At 43.1% G+C, this 21,596-nt stretch overlaps 1 long non-coding RNA gene across 1 annotated transcript in view; it reads left to right on the forward strand.

Annotated features, from left to right (window-relative positions):
- The first annotated feature begins 298 nt into the window (after positions 1-298).
- The window catches only part of LOC137544529 (uncharacterized), a 133,347-nt gene continuing 112,049 nt past the window's right edge, over positions 299-21,596 (forward strand). The window contains exons 1-3 of the long non-coding RNA XR_011025898.1: positions 299-527; positions 894-991; positions 5,987-6,111. This is a non-coding gene — a long non-coding RNA (uncharacterized lncRNA). The remainder of the gene's footprint in view (positions 528-893; positions 992-5,986; positions 6,112-21,596) is intronic.

A 21,596-nucleotide genomic window follows, 5' to 3' on the forward strand; every position in this document is an offset into this window, starting at 1 on the left:
CCCCCCCCCATCATCGACGTTCTGCTCTAGTCGAAGCATTATCCCCTATGGCAGAGTTTCCCTGCGCAGTTTGCTTGCGGTGAAACTCTGCGGATTTGGCCCAATTTCCGCAGCAGTCTAAATGGGCCCTTAGGCGAGGGTCATGTTTCGAAGAGCAGTCAGTCTTCTTCAGAAAAGATCCTGAGGAAGAAGACCGATTGCTCTTCGAAACATGGCGATCTGATTTGCTATCTGTGGTCTTGAAGGGGCGCCCTATTTATACCCACATATATTGACACTTTCCTCCACCCGCAGAGTACACGGAATACCGGTTCCATTGATAGGAAAAAGTGGACCGCATGGTGGAAGGCAAGGAAGTGACAGTGGAACAGAGGTTGAGACGTACAGAGGAAGTGATGTCTCCCCGTATACCAGAAGTCAAACGCTGAAGCCACAAAACACATATCCAACCGTCGGCTGACTGGATCTTAGCTCAGACATGCTTGCCTCTTGAGCCTTGGAACTGTGGTACTGTACCAAAGCAGATTGTGAGTATTATAATAACATGCAAGATGCAACTTGAATCTCGCCGCTGAACTGTACATTACTGAGACATGCAGATCTACTAATCAAGTAACGGTATTATGTGTAAAAGTGGCATTTTGTTTTGATGCACACTTCCTTTGTTGGCTCAGAGACATTCAGTTTTTCTACACAGGCAGACTGTAGGTTTTTAGCTTGTTTTTTTACTTTTTTAATGTGCACACAACAGTAGATTTAAAGGGGTACCAGCTTGCTACCTTTTGTGTTTGTGAATGTATGTGACACATATTTCAGCATGATATGCAACAGCTTTTATTAATAAAATATTTTTGACCCTAAGTGGGTATTTATGTGATATATATTCCCCACAGCGGTGAACAAGCGCTTGTCAGCGCGAAACGGACGTCCGCAGGGGGACACAGACCTGGCGCCCACTTAACCTGCCTGGACATCTGGCTGCTACATAACTGTAAGTGCCTTCCTTTTCAATAAAGAATCCGAACTGCAGTGCTGGCCTTGCCTCCTCTCTCCAAACATATATATTCAGCGCACCTTCTATCTAATTTTTACTATTCAACGATAGATCAGGGCCAAATGACAGGGTTAGCAAGGAGCACTATTGATAAAAATTGTAAAATATAAAATACATTTGTCAAAGAATAAACAGTAACAGATTACTAAGGAAGTACTGTATTTACTACACGTTAAATAGTTTTGCTTTGGTGATGCCTGTCTCTGAGATAAGACATTAGATAAAATACTCCAACTTTGACACAGTTAGAAATCATTAATAAAATGGTAGATATATGCACAATTCTTTCAGCCACCACCAAAAATGTACAGGTACGAATGCCCGACTTACGAATGCCCGACTTACGAACGACCCGCCAATACGAACGGCATGGATTGTGGGATTCTGTGGGAACAAGCAAAAAAATTTCAAAATCAATTTTTTTTTCAAATTGATTTAAAAAAAATGCAAACAAACAAGGGCTTTTACACATGTATAAGCAAGTACAGGGGGCATAGGTGACACAGAGGGGGACACTGGAGGCACAGGGGGGCATACAGGAGGCACATGGGACAGAGATGGCACAGTGTTCCAACTTAAAAACAGATTCAGGTTACGAACCAACCTACAGTCCCTATCTCATTCGTTAACCAGGGACTACCTGTATAGCCTGCTTACTACTGTATTTTATAGCATCTGCTGTAACAATGTAGTAATACCACAGAAGATTGACTGAAGCAATGTAGTGCTACCATAGGAGATAGGTAGAAGCAATGTTGTTCTACTACCAATGGTGACCGACAGAAGCAATGTACTACTACAGAAGGAATGTAGTACTACTACCAACGGAGACTGACAGAAGCAATGTAGTACTACTGCCAAAGGAAACTGACAGAAGCAATAGTGCTACTACCAAAGGAGACTGACATCAGCAATGTAGTACGACTACCAAAGGAAACTGACAGCAGCAATGTAGTGCTACTACCAGGAGACTGACATCAGCAATGTAGTACTACTACCAGGGGACTGACATTAGCAATCTAGCACTCCTACCAAAGGAAACTGACAGAAGCAATATAGTACTACTGCCGAAGGAGACTGACAGCAGCAATGTAGTACTACTACCAAAGGAAACTGACAGCAGCAATGTAGTACTACTACCAGGAGACTGACATTAGCAATGTAGCACTCCTACCAAAGGAAACTGACAGAAGCAATATAGTACTACTGCCGAAGGAGACTGACATCAGCAGTGTAGTACTACTACCAAAGGAAACTGACAGAAGCAATGTAGTGCTACCATAGGAGATAGGTAGAAGCAATGTTGTACTACTACCAATGGTGACTGACAGAAGCAATGTACTACTACAGAAGGAATGTAGTACTACTACCATTGGAGACTGACAGAAGCAATGTAGTACTACTGCCAAAGGAAACTGACAGAAGCAATATAGTACTACTGCCTAGGGAGACTGGCAGAAGCAATATAGTACTACTACCAAAGGAGATCTAGCAGAATATCTGATTGGTCAAAAGAATGTATTTTTATCATGGGGCAATAAATAATGTTGGAAACGTTGGAAATGTTGGCTGTTGGAAACACACTGGAGTTGATTTACTAAAGGAGAAATGCAGGGGAAGGCAGGCATGGTTTATTGAGGTCACTTTAGACATGCATTTGTGCACACAGCTCCTATGTTTTAATTCTATGTTTTTAAATTCCTCAGTGGATAAGTAGATGTGGGGGGATGAAGGGGGGAGGGGACCAGAGTGAAGCTTATTTCAATATCTGTCTTTGTATGTCACCCCCATTCTCTTGCAATAACATTTTCTGTTGTTAAAAAATTCTATGCAATTGTTTTTGATAGAGAAAAGAAAAAACTTGTGCATGCTCCCTGGGGAATTCTTTATTTATAGTGCTGACACATTTCTGCAGTGTACTGAGAACACTGGGCTACCCACATCATTAGATGTTCCTTAGTGGGGCTCATTACACGATGGAAAGGTTTAGCTGTCCGTGGACTGCTGTTGCTCAATGACCTACAGCACAGTTGAATGCCAGCAGCTTTCAGGATCGGTTAGACCTGTACCTGTGAATGGCTGCCTAGTTAAGTAGGTGGACCTTTTTACTTTACATAAATGGGGAAGTTTTAGCAGTTTTATGGGCCACAACCACCTCAAAGCCGCACTTGTTTGTAGTCGTGAGTGTAGCAATGTGGTAGTGCTACAGACACACACACAGCCACCAGTGAAATGCTGAGTAGGAGGTTTCTCAGTTACTGTCAGGCAGCCAGAGATGGCTCAGCAGCCCTTGTAATAGGAGGCTGGATAAGACTGATGGAAGCAACAAAACAGCATTCTTCTTCCCAAAGGAAAAAAAATCCTGCTTGTCAGCAATGTCACTTTCCACTGGATCCTGTCATTTATCAAACTACGCACTGTACCGTTAGTTGCGTCTTCAATATACATGTGCTGCTTATAATAAGCAGTGTTTGAAGCATTGGCGAAAAATCGTAATTTAGTTTATGCAATGTAATCCAGTTATACTGTAAGTGTGGCTGTGTAAGTGGCTGTTTCACCCAAGGGGGATTTCCCGAACTCATACCATGTCCTGCATTAAAAAGACTGTAAGAGTAAAAGTATTGTGTAATAAAAACAGGAAACAACTACGAAAGAAAATAACGGAGGATCACAGAAATTCTTTGGAGCAGGTGACTAATAATAATAATAATAATAATAATAATAATAATAATAGAGTAAGTGAGATAACACCATCTGCTACTAATGCTACAGTAGAGACTGGAATGCTGGAATACACCATTAAAGACACTGGAAAGTTGCAACGCATGGTAGTGTTACTGCATTGCTGGAACATATTGTGCTGTGACCTTCAGCAGGGGCGTAGCAATAAGTATAGCAACCATAGTGTTGCTATGGGGCCCTGCGGCAGCCCTAAGCCACAGGGGCACGCACATGAAGAGGACTTTTTTTTTTTTTAATGCCGTCCGGCGCATTCCCACCGGCCCCCCTACCGATAATTTTAAAACAGTGGGCCTCCCAGGCCCCCCCCCCAGCCCCCCTCCTCTGATAAGGTGGCTGGTGAGGAGGGGGACGGACTAAATGGGGGGCGGCGCATTGATACTCCCTGGCGGCCGGGACCCGATAGTTAATCTATAGTTCCAGCCAGGGGCGTACTCCGGCTTCCGGGCCCGGCCAGCCAGGGAGCAGTGAGTGATGTGCGTGCGAGGAGGGAGCGGAGCGGACCGGACCGTCTGCAGACAGTGCCTACTATCCCCTGTCTGCGCCGCAGGAGTGCGACTGTGTCTGGAGTCTGGAGGGGAGCCGGAGCAGTGGAGAGGAGCTGCCCTGGCTGTGCGTCACTTGACTGCAGTGGAGCGACCCGACCCCACGCAAGCAGCCTGCACCATTGTAAGTGTGTGCCTGGCTGGTGGTGCTGCTGGCTGCTGTGGACGGAGGTGGATGGGTGGGGGCTGGGGAATGGGGGCCCTGGCTGCTGTGGACGGAGGTGTGTGGGTGGGGAATGGGGGCCCTGGCTGCTGTGGATGGAGGTGGGTGGGGGCTGGGGAATGGGGGCCCTGGCTGCTGTGGACGGAGGTGTGTGGGTGGGGAATGGGGGCCCTGGCTGCTGTGGATGGAGGTGGGTGGGTGGAGAATGGGGGCCCTGGCTGCTGTGGACGGAGGTGTGTGGGTGGGGAATGGGGGCCCTGGCTGCTGTGGATGGAGGTGGGTGGGGGCTTGGGAATGGGGGCCCTGGCTGCTGTGGACGGAGGTGGGTGGGGAATGGGGGCCCTGGCTGCTGTGGACGGAGGTGGGTGGGTGGGGGCTCGGGAGTGGGGGCCCTGGCTGCTGTGGACGGAGGTGGGGGCCGGGGCCCTGGCTGCTGTGGACGGAGGTGGGTGGGGGCTGGGGAATGGGGGCCAGGGGACTTGCTGGCTGCTGCCAACCACCACCCATACCTGGCCCCGGCCGGCGGCCATGATCTTACCTGGTGCTTGCAGCTGTGAGGGGGGTGGGTGGGGGAGAGAGAGGTGCTGGCTGCTGTGGGGGGAGGGGATGGGGGAGAGAGAGGTGCTGGCTGCTGTGGGGGAGGGGATGGGGGAGAGAGAGGTGCTGGCTGCTGTGTGGGGGGGGGGGATGGGGAAGAGAGAGTTGCTGGCTGCTGTGGGGGGGGGGATGGGGGAGAGAGAGGTGCTGGCTGCTGTGGGGGGAATGGGGGAGAGAGAGGTGCTGGCTGCTGGGGGGGGGGGGGGGGAGAGAGGTGCTGGCTGCTGGGGGGGGGGGGGGGGAATGGGGGAGAGAGAGGTGCTGGCTGCTTTGGGGTGGGTGGGGGAGAGAGAGTTGCTGGCTGCTGTGGGGGGGGGGGGGGGATGGGGGAGAAAGAGGTGCTGGCTGCTGTGGGGGGAATGGGGGAATTATTTTTTTTTACAGGTTTTTATTATTTTCTGGTGAATGCTACCCACACAGCGATTATTTTCTGGTGAATACTGCACACATAGCGATTATTATCTGGTGAATGCTCCCCACATAATGATTATTTTCTGGTGAATACTGCGCACATACCGATTATTTTCTGCTGAATGCTGAGCACATAGCGATTATTTTCTGGTGAATGCTGCGGACATAGCGATTATTTTCTGGTGAATGCTGCGGACATAGCGATTGCTTTCTGGTGAATGCTCTCCACATAGCGATTATTTTCTGGTGAATGCTCTCTAAATAGCGATTATTTTCTGGTGAATGCTCTCCACATAGCGATTATTTTCTGGTGAATGCTCTCCACATAGCGATTATTTTCTGGTGAATGCTCTCCACATAACGATTATTTTCTGGTGAATGCTGCGCACATAGCGATTATTTTCTGGTGACTGCTCCCCACATAGCGATTATTTTCTGGTGAATGCTCCCCACATAACAATTATTTTCTGTCGTCAGGACTGTGGTGGAGAGAGACATCCAGAGGGGACAGCAACACCATCACCCACCCAACCCAGTTGCCTGTGAGTCAGAGGAGACGACAGCGTCATCATCCACCCCACCCACTGCCAGCCAGACCACAGGTAAGCTCACACCTAGGGTTGCCGCGATATACCATGTTTTTTGGCTGCATGGTAATTACACCATGCAGAAAACATAACAAATATTTTCTGGTGAATGCTCCCCACATAGAGATTTTTTTCTGGTGAATGCTCTCCACATAGCGATTATTTTTTGGTGAATGCTCCCCACATAGCAATTATTTTCTGGTGAATGCTCCCCACATAGCGATTTTTTTCTGGTGAATGCTCCCCACATAGCGATTATTTTCTGGTGAATGCCCCCCACATTGCGATTATTTTCTGGTGACTTGGAGGGGTGTGGGAATGTTGGGGTGGAGGGTTCTGGAGCAATGTTTGGGTGGGAGGTCCGAGAGGTGCATTTGGTTAGAAGGTCGTGGGGGGGGGGGCATACAAAAAAATTGCTATGGGGCCCAGTCATTTCTAGCTACGCCCCTGACCTTCAGAGTGCCTGAAACAGAACTTTATTAATGGAGTGATCTCAGTATCAAATCCTGTACACTGCTAAAGGAAACCCCAAAGCCTAAAGGGAACCTGAATTGAGAAGCATATGTTGGCTCACATGAAATGCAAAATTTACTTTAATTTGAAAAGTGACTTTGGACCACTAATCAACAGCTCAGTCCGTTTCTCCTTAGCCCAAGTAATGTAGTCTCTGGTCCAAGAGTGCCTTGATATGATGAATGCAAGAGATGTAGCCTATATCCCAGATAGGTCTGTGTATGGTGGCCTTTGAAGCACTGACTCCAGCTTCAGTTCACCCCTTGTGAATTTCTGCTTGCAATCCACTCAGTGAGGGCCATACTGTAGTCCCTTCCTGTCTCAGTCAGGACTGAGTAAGCCACTTACATACCTGATATTTAACTCTTTCAGACAGAGAAAGAAAAAAAGGAACACAGCATAGTTATTTGTGTGCTAGGCACTGTACATACACATGTATATATCACATCATGTCACATGTCACTTCGGTTATCCTTTAATGATATATTTTGTGAGTTCCTTGGTAAATTTATGGTGGTATATCTCAATGATATAATTAATCTTTTCTTCCTCCTTGTCTGAACATCATGACCATGTAAAGAAAGTATTAACAAAATTGCTGGAAAACCGATTGTATTCCAAGCTAGAAAAATGCTTATTTGAAGTGAATCAAGTCACATTCTTGGGGTCTATAATCTCTGATACAGGATTGACAATGGACCAAGAAAAAGTTAAAGCTGTATTAGACTGGCCTCAGCCAAACAGCCTTAAAGCCTTTATCAGTAATTTCTCTAGTAAAGTGGCTCCGCTTACAGATCTCACAAAAAAGGGGCTGACCCATCAAATTAGAGTCTTAATGCTGTTGCGGCTTTTAAAGGATTGAAACCGGCTTTCTGTTCTGCTCCCATTTTGGTCCACCCAAATATAAAAAAATCTTTTGTTGTGGAGGTGGACGCATCTGAGGTAGGAGTTGGAGCTGTCTTGTCTCAGTTTTCTGGTAGTCCTGAGCGGCTACATCCTTGTGTGTTTTTCTCTCGCAAATTCTCTCATGTGGAGAAAAACTATGATATAGGGAATAGATAGTTATTAGCTATTAAATTAGCTCTAGAAGAATGGAGACATTTGTTGGAAGGTGCAGAGAATCCTGTGACAATTTACACTGATCATAAGAATCTTGAATACATTGAAAATGCTAAGCGGTTGAAATCACGGCAAGCTCCTTGGGCATTGCTTTTCTCTAGGTTTAATTTTCGCATCACCTATAAGCCTGGGTCAAAAAACATTAAGGCCAAAGCCTTGTCCAGATATTTTTTTTTTAAATCCGTGTTTATTCAACAAAAAGGAACATATGACAATATATGCAGTGTAGCAGTGCACCTCCTAACTTTTCCAACAGTCTGTAGAATAGTCTAACATCAATTATTAAATCCAACAAAGTATATAGCTTCAGCTTCAATTATGACTGTGGAAGATGAGAGGTATTTTTAAAGACAATATAGTAATCGTCACATAATATATAGAGCTTAGATTGAATTTAAATTTCCAAATGTTACCAGATCATAATCAGCAAGACCAGGGGTATCTAACCATGGAGCCCATATGTTCTCAAATTTTTGAGGGGCACCTCTGTGAGCATATATTAATTTTTCCATTTTCAGATAAATATTCATATGTAATAACCAATCACTAGCCTTGGAAGGGAGTGGTTGTTTCCACATCAGAAGTATTTTCTAGCTTGGAACAGTTGGAACTTTGTACCATTAATTGCATATGTTCTGCCATATTCAGACCAGCCAATAAACCAAAAACACAGGTTTTAGTTGGTCTTGGAATGGCAGAGCAAGTGACCGTGTCTAAAGTGTCAAATACCTCACCCCAGTACCTATGCAATTTTGGACATTTCCATAACATGTGCAGAAGGTCCCCATAGTCTCTTATGCATCTAGCACATAAGGGATCTTCCCTCAAGCCCATTCTGGGTAATTTTTGGGGAGTTAAGCAGCTCTTATGAATTATAGAAAGTTGAGATAATTTTTGTGTAGCATTGGTAGAGATTAAAGGTACAGTCTGAAGTATATCCTCCCATTCCTCCCCAGTCATATCACTCAAATCTCATTGCCACCCCTCTAAACATTTCAATGGATATTTTTTAAGAAAGAATGCTAATAAAAAGGCATAACTATAAGACATAAATCCACTTCTAGACGTAGTTTGACTAATCATATTGAATATAGGAGAAGGAGATAAACTTATATCCACATCAGCTCTCTGACGATTTATAGCATGTACCAATTGAGAGTATTGATAACACATTAATGGAGTCTTAGAAGCACCCAGTCTTGTGAAAATAGTATCCATATGACACATTTGCCCCCGCTCAAGAATATGAGACAGCGAGTCAACCCCCTCCCTGGCCCATATTTTTAGGAAAGCCAGCTCTTTCAACTCTTGTAATCTCATGTTATTATATAACAGAGAATAATTTGTACAGCCAGTGATACTCTGCATGACCCTAAACCTTTCCCAAATCTTTTGCACCAAATTTAGGGTCTCCGCCTTGAAATTCAGGGATTTCACAGCACTTGCCTCAAGCGCGGCATAAATGGGGTTAAATCCCAAGACTCTATTAAGCAGCAATCTGGATGAGTCCACTGTCCAGATATTTTTTTGAAAGGAAATAACAATATGGATCCTGTGTCCATAATTCCCAAGAAGTGTATTATTTCTGCTTGTAAATTGTCTCCTGACCTTTCCAACCAGTTGTCCAGAGTCCAAGATCAGGCACCCAAAGATAAACCCCCAGGGAAATTGTTTATCCCAGGTGATCTGCGAGAGGAGGTATTTCCTGCAGATAAATCAGCAGGCCATCCTGGGGTTAAAAAAAACTATTGAGCTTCTCAGGAGAAATGTTTGGTGGCCATCTCTTAGCAAAGATGTTGAATCTTTTGTGAAATCATGCTCTGTTTGTGCTCAAAGTAAAGTAGTACGAACAGCACCTCAGGGAACCCTCTTGCCTTTGCCTATTCCTGAGAAACCATGGTCTCATATTTCCATGGATTTCGTGGTCGATTTTCCAGTTTCGCAGGGTAAAACTGTCATTTGGGTAGTGGTGGATAGGTTTAGTAAGATGTCACACTTTGTACTTCTTCCTAAGCTGCCTTCAGCTAAGGAATTGGCTCAGATTTTTGTGGAAAATATTTTTGAAATCCATGGTTTTCCTGAAGACATTGTTTCTGACAGAGGGGTGCAATTTGTCTCTCAGTTTTGGCATGCTTTTTGTGATAAACTGGGAGTATCTTTATAATTTTCTTCTGGGTTTCATCCTGAATCTAATGGACAAACTGAGAGAATGAATCAGTCATTGGAACAGTATTTGAGGTGTTTTGTTTCAGATTGTTAGGAAGATTGGGTTCAGTTTTTACCATTTGCTGAATTCGCTATGAACAATCAGGTTAATAGCTCCACCAAGATGTCTCCTTTTCAGGTCATCTATGGCTCTAACCCTAAGTTCAATTCACTTTCTGGTATTTCCAATCTTCCTGAGTTAGAAGAATGGTCCTCGAAGTGCTACCAAATTTGGAAACAAGTACAGGAAAATATCAGGAATGCTATAAATACCCAGAAATTGTTCTCTGATATGCACCGAACTGCTGAAGATGAATTTAGGCTGGAACCCAAGTTCATTGGTCCATATCCAGTCATAGAAAATATTAACTGAGTAACTTATAGGGTTAAATTGCCCAGATCCATTAGAGGTGTTCATTCTTTTCATGTTTCACTGTTGAAGTCTGCTGCGAATTACCAGACTTCAGAGTCACCCCCTTCACCCGTGGAAGTTGATGGTCAACAAGAATTTGAGTTAGAGAAAATTCTTGACTCTCGTATTGTAAGAAATTCTTTGCAATATTTAATTGACTGGTAGGGATATGGACCAAAAGAAACATCTTGGGTTCCTGCTGAGTTAGCTATTAGGGAATTTTATGAGAAAAATTCTGGGAAACCCAGGTTGGAGTGTCCAGAGTCCACTCCTAATGGAGGGGGTACTGTAAAATCCGGTGGCCACCCAACGCCGAGACCCACGCTGAGGCACAAGCCTCTGGGTCTCAGCCTGTTGCTGACGTCACTGGAGTGCATGGCACTCAGCTCCCATTGGATAAGCGGCGGACGCGCTCTCAGTACGCGCTTTGCCGCTGGAAACATTAACCATGTGTGTGCATTGCGTGTCAGCCTCCCTGCTGACACACTCTCTGTTGATTGGTTACTTTGGATTCCTTTACTTTCTGATTGGTTAGTCCTTGTATAAATGTAAGGTGAGCACCCTCTGTCATCGCCCGTGATAGCCTATGCTGGGCTTGTTGCTGAGACTGCGCTCACACCAAGTTTCCTGTCTTGCTGCCGACTTGTGTCTGTCTCTTGACTAAGCTTCTTTCAGATTGCCTTATTGTTGCCGACCTCTGCCTGTACCTTACCATGCTTCTCTATTGGATTACCCGTTGCTGACTCAGCTAGTACCTGGATTCCCCTGACTGCCGCTTGGATCGACCCCTGCTTGTAAAAGGACTTTCATGAACTCTGCCTGGACTGACTCTGGCCTGTTATTGACCACACATCTGTCTAGTGATTATACTTCAGCCTCAGCCTGCTATCTTACCATCATCTGGACTGCCTCAGTCTATACAGTAGACCTCAGGTGACTATTAAGTATACTGTGTTTGCATTGCTGTGTTTGGTGATTGCTGTCTGTCAGTTTTTATGCTACATCTGCCTGTAGGGTATTGTAGTTTGTATTAGGCAGGAGTTAGGGCTGGGCTATAGGTCAGTCATATGGGCATACAGCCTGACTTATAGCAGGTAACCAGACAAGCCTGGCATGGTATCGTTTAAAGACTCAGGACACCTTTGCAAGTGTTTTGGATTAATTATCTGAGCAGAATGAGACACCATGACCATATGCAAGTAATTATTTATCCCAGGTGACATTGTCACACCTTTTTATAATGCGATTGATGGCGGGAAGACGAAGAAGAATGTACGTTGCCGGGGGCCGACTCTCAGTCAACCAAAAATGAAACTAACCCGCAGCGGGAACCGGAGGACACTCGAGGATCGGTGAGGGCACAGGATGGCTGCAGGGGGCTTGGGGAAGCCCCAGGTAAGTAAAACTTTTTGTTTTTTCCATGGTTAAGGTTCCCTTTAAAGTTACAAATTATCTCCTAGGAGCAAACTTAGGAGAACAAGTGAATGGAATAAGGTCCTATGGGGTTGATTCACTGTAACACATAGTGGGCCTGATGCTATTCCAGGTGATAAGTAGCTTGCAGATGCGAGCTACTTATCACCTTGCCATCGCACAAGGATTACCGGCAAATCCTATTGCCAGTTTCACTCGTGCGATGGCCGATCGTTAGGGAGCATTACTCAGGCGAAAGCCTGAGCGATGCTCCCTATTACTGGGCGATGGGGAGCGAGGTTTACCCTGTGGTGCTGTCCATCAGCACCACAGCCTCGCTCCCCACACATGCGCACAACCTGCCGAACATCCGCCGCCATCTTCCGCCGCTGCATCTGGGGGTCTCCTTTAATAAGGAGACCCCCAGAGCTCCCCGCCGGCCGCCGCTTGTCTCCGCAACCCCTCACAAAGTTACAAAGCTTCAAATTGCTTAAATTCCTTACCGCCGCTTTACACCCGTCGGCCGCCACATCTTGCCGCAAGTCCCTGCTGTGTAATTACAGTGTATGAGTTACTGTAATTACACTCACTAATAACAGAGTCCCGGCAAAGCATCTTTGAATCAGCCGCCGGGGCTCCCCATTGGTTCACAGGCTGGACCAATGAAAATGGCTCAGCCTGTGAACCAATGGGGAGCCCCGGCGGCTGATTCAAAGATGCTTTGCCGGGACTCTGTTATTAGTGAGTGTAATTACAGTAACTCGTACACTGTAATTACACAGCGGGGACTTGGGGAGAGATGCGGCGGCCAACGGGTGTAAAGCGGCGGTAAGGAATTTAAGCAATTTGTAGCTTTGTAACTTTGTGGGGGGTTGCGGAGACGAGCGGCGGCCGGCGGGGAGCTCTGGGGGTCTCCTTATTAAAGGAGACCCCCAGATGCAGTGGCGATGTCGTGCGTTAGCATGTTTAGACCTGCTTTTTGCAGGTCTAAGCTAACGCTCATGGCTGCTGGGAAGCATCGCTTCCTGGAGGCATGCAAAGTGTAATAGGATAGGGTGTAAGGAACTTGCTGGGCGATAATATCGCCCAAGCGAGTTCTTTTAGCACCCTGCCTAGGGCTAAATGCAATTGCATCAGGCGACTTTATAGTCGCCTGATTATCGGACTCACCAGCGTTTAACACTGGCGAGTCTGACAATTGCATCAGGCCCAGTGTGCCTTATCAAAGTTAACATGCCCTATCAGACTTAACGTGCCTTGTCATAGTTAACATGCCTTATCAGAGTAGCATAGCGAGCGCTACAAACTTATGCCTGCTAATTGGCAATGATGAGAGCTCCACTTATCTTGCCCTGAGCCCATGCGGGTACAATCACTTTAAAGGACATTATCCCTGCACTTTGATTGGCCCAATAGGCTGCCTGTCAATTTACAAGAAATGTGACAGGCAGCCTATTGGGCCAATAAAAATGCAGGGATAATGTCCTTTAAAGTGATTGGACCCACAGGGGCTCAGGGCAGGACAAGTGGAGCTCTCGTCATTGCCAATTAGCAGGGATAAGTTTGTAGCGCTCGCTATGCTACTCTGATAAGGCATGTTAACTCTGATAAGGCACATTAACTCCGATAAGGCATGAGATACTGAATTCTGGGTCTTCACTATAATCAGCAAAAAGAAAATTTAAAAAAAAATACTTGAAATAGATCTGTGTGTAATGAATATATATAATACAGTATACGGGTTTCACTTTTTGAATTGAATTACTGAAATATATTGGGCTTGATTCACAAAGCGGTGATAACTCAGTTATCACGCCTAAAAGACTTTAGGCGTGATAAGCCGTGCAAAGCTGAGTTATCACCGATTTGTGCTGCTCTTCGCGCGAAGCTCCCGCGCGCAAAGTCCCATAGGGCTCAATGGACGCTGCGCGCGAAGCACGGTACACTGCGCGCACAGCGCGGTGCGCTACGCGCGCAAAACTTTGCGTGCGGGAGATCGCGCGAGTTTCTTCTTATCACGCCTAAACTGAGTTTAGGCGTGATAAAGGGCTTTTCACAGGCGTGCAAACACTTTGCACCGCTTTGTGAATCAAGCCCATTAACTTTTTGATGATAGTCTTATTTATTGAAATGCACCTGTATACACAATAGTTCTGCATTGCAGTCAGTCTATGGATTCCCCTGTTGAGCTGATGCAATGCCATTCAGCAATCCCCCCCAAACACCAATTCATTTTCTTGAGTTCTCCTCTATCCTCCACTTATACTTAAGGCTCCTCTAACCAATCCTTCTTGTATACAGCTTTTATTGTACCCAATGAAGCTAATGCGCTTCTTACCCTCTTCCCAGAGTAGATGGATGTTCACACTCTTCAATTAGTGTGCCTATACTCCCCTCCCCATAATTTGCATTACCTAAGTATCTGCATTGTGCTTGTTTCCTGCAGTTAGTCTTTCCAGTCTATCCCAACACCTAATTAGTGCTCATACCCTTCACTCCCCCCCCCCCCCCCCCTCATCCATGCGCTGTACTAACAACCCAGTGTAACCAATAGCAGTAGGCTTAAAAACCAAGCCCCTGTCGTGGCACTTTCCACCTAAGGATTTTTGTTCTGTTCATGCAAGTGTTTTTTGTAATTTGCCTTTTTAAAACAGAAGGTATTTGTGATATTTTAGCTTTAAATGAGCTACTGTGGTTTCCCATAATGCATTACAACTGAATATTATACAACTTAAGCAGGGCTTACATCAAGAACCGCTGGTGCATAGCAAGCCTATAGCTTATACATTTTACAGGGCCACATCATCCCAACATGCACTTTGTAAAATGTATAAGCTCTATACACTAGTAGTTCTAGATGTAAGCCAGACTTCTGGGGCATAAAGAGATAATTTGCATATGCAGTAGTGATGCATTGTGGGAAACCACAGTTTCTCACTTAAAGTTGAAATGTCGCAAATATCTTTTGTTTTAACAAGGCAAATTACACTGAGCCTTGCTTTTTAGTATGAGGGCTTTTTGGTCTCTTTTAGTCCCCTCTACTTTCCTGGTGATTCTTGTCTCCCCAAGCTGCTTGGATATTCTTTTGCAATTTTTTGTCTGACTGTCAGGACTCATATTAAAGCCACAGAGGTCCCAGGCATGAACAAAAATAGAGGAAAAATCCCTCTCATTGGACTACACAGAAATAAAGACCCAAAAAAAGTCATACTATTCAAATCTAGTTCTCACACCCTGGAGTTCGAATTTAACCACTTCACATTCAGTCGTTTTCACTTTATGCATCTGAGCAATGTTTACCTCCCATTGATTAGCCTATAACTTTATCACTACTTATCACAATTAACTGATCTATATCTTGTGTTTTCCGCCACCAATTAGGCTTTCTTTGGGGGGTACATTTTGCAAAGAGCCACTTTACTGTAAATGCATTTTAACAGGAAGAATAAGAAAAAAACGTAAAAAATTCATTATTTCTCAGTTTTCGGCCATTATAGTTTCAAAATAACACATGCCTCCATAATTAAAACCAATGTATTGTGTTTACCCATTTGTCACGGTTATTTCACCGTTTAAATTCTGTCCCTATCACAATGTATGGCGACAATATTTTACTTGGAAATAAAAGTGCATTTTTTTCCGTTTTGCATCCATCATTATTTACAAGCTTATAATTTTTAAAAAATATAAATATTTCATCTTTACATTGATATTTAAAAACTTTAGACCCTTAGGTAAATATTTACGGGTTGTTTTTTTTTATTGTAATTTTTTTTTTTTATTAAAACATTTTATGTGGGTATTTTTGGGAGGGTGGGATGTAAATTGTAATTTTTAAATGTAAATATATGTGTAATTTATTATTTTTTTACATTTAGGTGTAGTTTTACTTTTTGGCCACAAGATGGCAGCCATGAGTTTGTTTACGTGACGTCACTCTAAGCATAACATGTACGCTTAGAGAGACGCATGGGGAAGCTAGAGCCACTTTTTCTGCGGGGGAGAGGAATCAGTGATCGGGCACCATAGCCCGATTCACTGATTGCCTGGCTAACAAACCGCGGGCCGCGAGTGCATGTGCACACGCGTGATCGGCCGCGGGAGCGCACATGGCCTCCTGGACGTAAGTTTTACGTCCTGGAAGGTTAATTGGTTAAAGAACAAGTGACACCCATGCTCACCTAAAAATAAAATACACATATATAAGTAGATAAATTCTAGTTCTACTTACATAACAGATGTATTGCACTGTCCACGTTATGATTTCTGTGAATTATATAAAGAAAAAGCAGAGAATCATATCCTAGACAGTTTCCATATTGCTTACCTTTGACCTCCTGACATATTTCCTCCCTCATTCTTTTTTTTCTCATCTTGCTAATTGTGTATTAATTACCTGCCCTCCTCCCAGAGTCTTCAGACACTCCCACTGAGGTCTATACTAGGAAGTGTACTGTATTATGTCAGTAGAAGGAGGGGGAAATAAAGGGAAGAGGAGGAATATATTATAGATAAAAAGACCCCCAGCATGCAACTGTGTGGCAATGGCAATTAAAGGGCCAGTGCTCCTAAAGTATGTGATAACTCCAAACTATAACAGCAGAAAAAGTTTTGAATGCAGGGTTAGCATCTTTATCACTTAATACACTCAGACCAGTTGCTGTTGAAATTTGATTTTTATGGTGACAATCCCACTTTGACATAAAATTCTATAAAAAAGGCATAATGTCAACTCCAGGAGATGACATTCAGGCTAACACCATTTCTGTTATATTTTTTTTTCTACAAATCTCCTGTGTGAGACATTGTGAAAGTGTGTATGTAGCTCAGCTCTTGAAACACTTGACTTGGCAGAGTAATATATCCTGTGAACAAACCTAGTTATCACAGATTTCCAATAGTGTAGCCATTGAAATGAGATAACATGTCAAACAAAGCCAATCCATTATCATAATAATCTATAATTAGTTTTACTATTTATACAGTGAGATGACAGTTTCCATAACTTAGCAAAAATGGTATTAAAATATTTGGAAAGTAATGCGTTGGGACACATCAGACAAAAATTAGGATAAGGTGTGTAGGAACCATTTTCCCATATTTCAATAAGCATTTCTAAAGTAAAGGATGACTTTTATTAAAAATTCTGATTATGGCTTATTCGGGGGACTGCTCTAAATCTTAAATTACTGCATATATTCAACTCTCTTGTTTAAAAGAAAACAGAAGCCCTAAACTAAATGTACAAAATGAAGTTCTTACTCCCACTGGTCTGACTTTATGTGGCTAGAACAGGAAACACACAAAATTCTGCTCTTGTAGGTGAATGTATGCAGAAAAAACAATACAATAGAATAATATTTGTAAAGCGCTTTTCTCCCATAGGGCTCAAAGCGCATAGTTGTGTCTCAGATCAATACAGGATTGCCGACTTTTATGAGAAATTATATAATATAGATACATCGAATCTTATGAATGGAGAAAGCTTTTTAGGAAATATTGAGCTACCCTCACTGTCTGCATCAGAAAGGGAATCGATAGAGGTACCAATATCGGAAATGGAGTTTTGTGAAACTGTGGCTAAACTTGCAAAACAGAAAAGCGCGGGCCCAGACGGCTTTTGTGCATAATTTTACCAACACTTTGCCCCATTGCTGGCTCCTCCTTTCTGTAATCTAGTCAAGAACAAAGAAGAAAAAGTCTTTTCAGATACAACTAACCAAGCGAAAATTACTTTAATTCCTAAAGAAGGAAACTCTGGTCTGGAATGTACACACTTCAGACCAATATCCCTTATAAATTGTGATGTTAAGATCTACGCAAAAATCCTGTCAAATAGACTAAGTGCAGTAGCAGAGACGTTACTGGGAAACCAACAGGCAGGTTTTAGAAAAAATAAACAGATACAAGATAATATTTATACTGCAATAGATCTTATTCACCTATGCAGAACAAAGGGAGAGGAGTCAGTAATGGTGGCAATAGACGCAGAAAAGGCCTTCGACCGTTTATCTAGAGATTTTATATTTATAACATTAGAAAAGTTGGGCCTGGGCAAAAAATTTATTGACAGAATCACAAAGCTCTATATTAATCAAAGCGCAGGGGTGAAAGTCAATGGCCTTATATCCAACTTATTTCAGATAAATAACGGAGTTAGGCAAGGATGCCCACTGTCCCCCTGGTAGTATTGAACCTTTAGTACAGGCCAGTCAACAAGATATGGGTATAAAAGGAATCAAAACTAAAAAAGAAGAAACTAAAACTCTGGCATATGCAGATGACCTATTACTCGTACTAACCAAACCCATTGAATCCTTGTTGAATTGCCAGATCCTTTTTGAAAATTTTACTAAGGTCTCTAACTTTAAATTAAATAGAGATAAAACAACAATACTGAACATAGGTTGTTCTCGTCAAACGGAAATTGCTATTAAACAGTATAACGATTTCAGGTGGAACAATCGAGAGACAAAATATTTGGGCATCAAGCTTACTAACGACCCTGCAAGTCTTTTCAATGCCAATTTTCCCCCAATTATGAAAGATTGTAAAAAGACACTTCAAACATGGGATCGACCATGTTTTAATGTTTAATAGACATATTAAAATGATGATACTTCCAAAATTGCTATTTTTGATACGGAGTATTCCTGTGACCCTTCCCAGTGCATGGCTGAGAAATTGGGAACAGATCTTTCAACATTTTATCTGGCGTAACTGCAAACGCAGGCTTAATTATAAGCTTCTTACAAGGGATAGAGAGGCGGGGGGATTAGCAGCACCAGACATTAGGCGTTACTATTTGAGTGTACAGCTGGCCAGGATGCTGGACTTAAAGAGGGAACTCTCGGGGTCCTTTACATCTAAAAACCCATCAAACGTACGGCCATGGTTGGAGGGGGAGGAGTGTAACTTTGATACTGTTTTTACATGGATTCCAGGGAAAATTTATAGACCTGGAAAAAAAACTGTCAAAGCTTTATGACTTTGTGAGATATACGGAATGTTGCACTCTTCCACCCCCTTCCTACTGTACCAAATGGGAGTGGGAGCTTGATCCTTTGCTTAAAGAAAAATGACCCACAATTTGGTTAAACAATTGGAAAGTCCAGGATCCTGGGCTACAGCTTGTCCAGTTCAAGGCTATCACTAGATGGTACTTAACACCTATACGTTGTCAATATTTTCAGAGTGGGGCTAAATGTTGGAGATGTGGCCAGGGAGGGGGTACAGCTACGCACATGTGGTGGTCCTGCCCTGTTATTAAACCTTTTTAGCAGGAAATAATAGATTTTTCAAGTACCTTGTTGAAAGGTTGTTTTAAGCTAACCGCATCGGAAGCTATACTTAGTTTTGCTGATAGATATGACGGCATAGGTTGCTGTCTTATAAAAGAAATTGGAACAGTTGTAGCCAAATCTATGATAGCTTTGGGCTGGAAAGACTCTACTCCACCAACATTGATTGAATGGATTAACAAGATGAACACATTGTATGATTGTGGGGAAAACTTGTGGAACCATCTGGTTGAAAATTTAGAGGAGTCCACTTAGAGGGGCAGGGTTTAATTAATTGATCATAGTGATCTGAGGTATACCCTTGATAGAGATGGGGGGAGGCACGTATAACACAGGGAACGAGTGATGAATGTGGTAGATGTGAGTGGGAGTTGAAGGTACAAGTGCAAAGGATGTTAGATGAGAGAGGAGAGATGGATATGTTGTAGAATAGTGGAGACGGTTGTGGTGTGATGAATGCAGTAGATGTGTGTGGGAATGTGTAGGAGTGAGGAGTATGTTAGATGGAGGAATGGAGATGGATATACTATATTATAGCGAGGCCAAGGCTATGATATTTTAAGTGAAGGGATGGGGGAGGCGTTCTTTTCACTGCGCTATAAAGGTATAAATAAAGATTAATTAGCTTTAGAAAAAGGTATACTGCATTACAAACTATGATGAAAGCACCTCTTAGCTCAAGTGTGCGGCAAATAAGCTGTTACGCGAATAGTTGAGATTATACGTGCGCTGAGTTTGAGAAAAAAATACAGAATTGCAAGCTGGACTGTGTTACAGAGGCCATAGTCAGGTGTTCATAATTGCCAGACTGAAGGTGGGTTTTCAATTTGGACTTAAATGCTTCCAGCGATGGAGCTCCCCTGATTGGGTGCGACAGAGAGTTCCAAAGCGTAGGGGCAGCATGACAGAAGGCTCTGTCTCCAAAGGTTTTGAGGTGGACCAAGATGTTATATCCTTTTGATCTTAGATTGGGGGGTGGGGATGATATGCAGTTGCAACAAGTCCTTCAGGTATCTAGGGCCCAGATTGTGCAAGGATTTCAATGTCAGTAAGCCAATCTTAAACAAAAGTCTCAATTTTATCATTTTACTTAGTGGTCTGCATATTAATAACCAGTGTCTAGACACTTCGTACAGTCAGGACACATTGCAACTCAGTCGTGGGGTTGTGTAATTGACATAGTACTGACATTGATAAGAAGGAGTGATAGAGACAAAATAGTTTTGCAGAGAAAAGCTCAGTGGTCAGAAAATTTGATTATATATATCCAAGGCAGAATGAATAAAATGTCAATTTTAGATGCTTTCTTTGAAAATATGCTAATGCTTATTTTATTCACAGGACTTGGGGTTGACCTATGCTTCATACACATGCTAAATTTATGTCGTTGTATGCTGTAGCATTCCAATAAGTCATATTTAATGATTTATTGGAATGTTTTAACTTTTTGAAAGGTGTAAAATGCTTTCTATACAATGCAAATTCAAGATGAACACTGGTGGTGCATGTTGCATGGTATTATTGCTGATTCTATAATCTTTTTATTTTACAATAAAGTTTAGTACAACCCCGGTGTAGAATTTAGTAAAATGGAAGCTCTCCATAATTTAAAGTCATTACTTCTACAATTCCTATTTATAGAGTAACATTGCATACCTTGCACAGATGAAAGCCAAAAATAGCTGAAACTGCAGTTTCCAGGCCTTATAAGTCACTTTGTAAAATTATGGTTTTGGCTGTGCTATTATCTAGTAGATGTAGCTACATGTTTGGTCTACAAGGGTAGAATAATTTTAGTGGGCTCCAACAACTGTCCTAGAGGGAGTCAATATGAGCTTTTTGAATGTGTTGTGAATGGGATGGCCTGAATCACCATTTGTTTTAAGGAATCAATTTGAATGGTCAATGAGATGCTAATAATATGAGTTGTTTAAAATCATCAGCTTCTACATTTGATTGCTCAAATTCTAAGCTGCATAACTTAGCATAAAATTAACAAAAAAATCTCTATGCACTTAATGTTATCATCATCTCACTGACCAGCTCTAAAGATCAGTATTGTAGGTTACAAAGTGTTCAGCCTCTAATATATTGCAGTCAGGGGTGTCACAATACAATGTCTTTGAATAGTTTTATGCTATTATTTTTGGATCACAAGGTATTATTCAGCAGATTGCTAATGAATGTAATGATTAACCTATTTTGGTTCCTGGACGTAGAAACTACGTCCAGGAACCATGCGCGCTACTGCGCACTCCCGCGGCCGATCGCGCGTGTGCACGCGCACTCCCGGCCGCGGATTCGGTAGCCACAGAATCAATGTATCGGGCTATGGTGCCCGATCACTGATTCCTCTCCCCCGCTGAAAAAGCGACAGCTTCTCTCGGAAGCTGTGCTTTTTCTGGCCGTTCCCTCCCCGATGCGTCACTCTAAGCGTGTGTTACGCTTAGAGGGACGTCATGTAAACAAACTCATGGCCGCCATCTTGTGGCCAAAAAGTAAAACTACAACTAAAATTAAAAAAAATTAAAAACAAC

Source organism: Hyperolius riggenbachi, chromosome 2, assembly GCF_040937935.1.
Source record: "Hyperolius riggenbachi isolate aHypRig1 chromosome 2, aHypRig1.pri, whole genome shotgun sequence".
NCBI classification, from domain to species: Eukaryota; Metazoa; Chordata; class Amphibia; order Anura; family Hyperoliidae; genus Hyperolius; species Hyperolius riggenbachi.